Source organism: Arachis ipaensis, chromosome B08 (assembly GCF_000816755.2).
Source record: "Arachis ipaensis cultivar K30076 chromosome B08, Araip1.1, whole genome shotgun sequence".
Taxonomy (NCBI): Eukaryota; Viridiplantae; Streptophyta; class Magnoliopsida; order Fabales; family Fabaceae; genus Arachis; species Arachis ipaensis.
In genome coordinates this window covers 2,357,382-2,361,310 of record NC_029792.2, presented here as the reverse complement: position 1 = coordinate 2,361,310, position 3,929 = coordinate 2,357,382, and positions in this window count along the sequence as shown.

Sequence of the window (3,929 nt, the reverse complement as noted above, 5' to 3'; positions counted from 1 at the left end):
ATATTGTATAATTTTTATCTCCTATAAGTCTATAACAAGGAGATTTTCAGTTAACTAATAAAAATATAAAAATGAACTAACTACAAGTTCTTGAATATTATATGGCAACTACTCAAACATTTTAAACTAATTTCTATAAATTAATTTGCGATTAAAATTAGTTCTTAAAAAGCAAGTTAATTCAATTTACTTATATACACATCATAAATCAAAGTAGGTTAATTCGATTTAGTATTGTGTTATTTATTTAGGATTCAACTTTCCTTCACAGAATTTATTTTTTATCGTTTTAATGAGCAACAAAAAGCATATTAATATATACAGGTTTGGGTCAATTTAGATAGAAAAATTATTATAACTAAATTGTACTAAAGTATGTATTAATAATTTAATATGCTCTTTATTGTTTGTTAATAGGATATAAAATATGATGTATTTTCTATACACATAAATTGAATTAGCCTATATCAATTTATCATTGAAAGAGGCCTAGATTCCAAAAAATTAAACAATTTCTCTTGACAAAGATAGGAGACTCGAATTTACGAACTCTTAAATGAGTATAGAAAGACTATACTATTTAAGTTATAACTCATTGGCATTTACATAAATACTTTATTTTGTACATAAATCGAATTAGAATTATTCAATTTATGGGTATATATGCTTGTTACGGTGGGTAACCGGAGATTAATGGGCCGGATGGCGTTGGTTGGCCCAAACGTATGAAGGAGGTGGCTTTCGAGTGGACCTGGTACTCGGTGTTCCTCCGTCCGACTTGTACGTGAGAAAGAATGTGGGGTGGTACCTGCAAAGACACTCCGATGCCTAAGTTAGCAAGAGTGTGAGCAGGTTAGAGAGTATTGGAACTTAGAGATACCTGAATGGTGTCAGTGTATTTATAGTGGTGAACCAATAACCACCGCTGAAGTAGTGCCACCTTTTTAGGCGGATAACCGCTCCCATATCTTAGGGAGGTTAAGATATGGCCTTATGAAGTGGTTAGAGAGTTTCCAGGGGCAGTTACTCATTCGAATGAGTGTTATCTGCCAGCTAGTCCTCGTATCCGACTTCTTTGATACTTTCTCTCTCTTTCGTTGTTTCGTTTCTGCGATTTTTCAAATTTCCCTTGCATTCATTCGTGCTGCATTCTTGCGTTTCGAAGGCTTTTACTTCCTCCAGTCTTGATTTCAGACTTAAAGGTTAGCTTTTTTCCCCTTCTGTAACATGCTTTCTATTTGCGTGCCTTTATTTTGTAGGTAGACTGGTTTGTAGGCTTTAGTTCCGTACCCCCTTCCTTTAGAGACCGTGTGTTGATTTTCCTTTTTTTTTGTAGGTTTCTTGTCACCCCTTTTAAGAAAAGAAAATGGCTTCCGTAGATGTTCTTTCTCAGTGGGTTGATGTCACGGTCCTAGGGGAGGAGCCTTCAGTCGATACCGAGTTTATCACCCATCTTCGTACTCATCATAGAATTTGTACTTCTGAAGAGGATGAGCCGAAGTATGAGTTGGTAGTCCCGGGTCCAGAAGACCGGGTTTGCTTCGGGAGGGCCGACGAGGCGGCCCCTCATTTCTTTTTTATGTATGAGAGTATGGTCACCCGTTTGAGCGTTTTTCTTCCATTTTCAGAGTTTGAAATGTCTGTGTTACGTCATTGCCGGGTTGCTCCCACCCAGCTTCACCCCAACTCTTGGGATTTTTTGAAAATTTACCAATTTATCTGCCAGGCCTTAGAGTTCCCGATTTCTCTGAGGATTTTCTTCTATCTCTTCCATATGACCAAGCCCTTCAGTGAGCTAAATAATAAGCAACAGTGGGTGTCCTTCCGAGCCATACAAGGTCGGAGGCTTTTTACCCTTTTTGACGAATCCTTTCACGATTTTAAAAGCTATTTTTTCAAAGTTCAAGCAGTAGAGGGTCACCACCCCTTTTTCTTAGATGAGAGTTCTTCTCCTCGCTTTCCTCTATACTGGTTAGAGGCCTCCCCCTGTGAGAAGTATGGTCTGGACGACCTGGACGAAGTGGAGGCGGCCATCGTAGGGTTCCTCCGAGAAGTGTGGGGGAGGGCCCCATACTTGGATACTAAAAAATTTCTCCAAGGGTCGCCGGCCTTTGTCCAGTCACAACTAGGTAGCTTTTTGCGTTTCTCGCTTATTTCCGACTTGTAATTTCTTTTACCGACTTGTCTGACTTTTAGCTACCAATTTGTTTTTGCAGAGATGGCAAAGAAAAACGCTCAAGAGTCTTACCAGAGGGTTCAGGAAGCCAAGGCAAAGTCTCGTGCCAGATCTGGTGGTGCTAGGGCGGTTGTCTCTCCTCCTCCTCCTCCTCGGAACGTTGGGACTCCCTCCCAACCTATTGTAATTTCTTCCTATGCTTCCTCTCTGCCACCCCCTTCTGTCCGACCTACTCCTGAACCAGAGCCGAAGAAGCGCAAGACCTTAGAGTCTGGCGCTTCTGGTGAGGCAGACGCTCTTGCGTTCGTCCGAAAGAACATTTATCCTCATGCTCGTATGAGTATGGATGATGTTTCTGTTCGGCACTACCTCACCACTGTGGTTGAGGAGAGTCTCAAGACGACGGGGGTTTGTGGCAAACTCTTAGATATATTTGAGAAGACTCCTATCAGCTCTTTAGGGACGACCTCGAGGGTCGAGGAGCTGGAAGGCAGGCTTCGCATATATCAGGAGCATGAGAGGGAGTTGGAGGGGGAGGTTGCCAAGCTGAAGGAGGAGAGAGACAGCCTCCGGGAGAAGGAGAAGAAGTTGCAAGCCCAATGCAACATGGAGGTGGATTTGAGGAAAGCAGCGCAAGCCAGCTACAACAGTTTATTTGCTGATCTTGTGTCTGTAAAGAATGACTTGCTGAATGCTCGGAAGGCCTATACCGAGTTGGAGGACTCTATTGCAGAGGGTGCTGATGAGGCTTGGAGGGTTTTTAAGGGGCAGGTTGGAGTTATTGCTCCTGACTTGGACCTTTCTCCTTTGGACCCTGATAAGATTGTTATTGATGGTGCCATCGTGGATCCTCCTGTCCCCGTGGGGGAGTCTGAGTCTGATTTGAAGACTCGGGGGCAGAGGATCATAGAGTCCCCTCCTCGCTCTAAGGACGCTCCGAGTTCTTCTGCCGCTCCTCCGACTTTCTCTCCAACTCCTGGTCCTGGTGGTGGTGATCCTTCTACTCCTCTTAAGAAGTGATTTTGGCTATTGGGGCCCGGCCTGTGGGCCCCTCTTTTTAAACTCTTTTATATTTATTTGTTGATGTTTGCAACAATTTTTTGGCCTTTTAGGGCCGTAAACAAAACAAATTTTCGATACCCTTTTTAATAAGGGTTTAATTTAGCCTTTAAATAAATGCCCTTTTTTGGATAAGGGTTTTGAGTTACCTTATGCGCGCATGCTTTTCTGTTCGTGGTTCTTTTGACTCTTTGATCTTTTCTGGAAAAAACCTTTTCTTTGGGGCTTGCCTACTTTTCTGAATCTCTTTGATCCTCAAGGCAGCCTTACAACTTTTTCTTAGTTTTATCCTATCTCTTTTTGTTATTCCTAGTACTCAATTTTGTTTTATTGAGTTTTTCGTGACTTAGGCTACTTTTGCGATTCATTTTAATTTTACTCGGTTTCGCATTCCGACTTATGAGTCGGACTGCTCCCGAGTTTATCATGATCGACTTCTATAGCCTCTTTACGCCGACTTGTACCTCGTCGTTTTATCCTGACGACCATCTAGGTCGGTTCATGGGATTTTCACGTTTTGTCGAGCTTAAATCGGCGCGTTTCGTAGAAAGAGAATAAAAAGGAAATTTAAAAGAGATATTTAAACTGAAAGAGATCTTTATTAATTGAGGAGGTACCTTATTGCTACTAAGGGCTTTTGATAATTTATTTTCCCTTAGCCCCTACTATGATGCCTCGTTAAAAACCCTTTTCA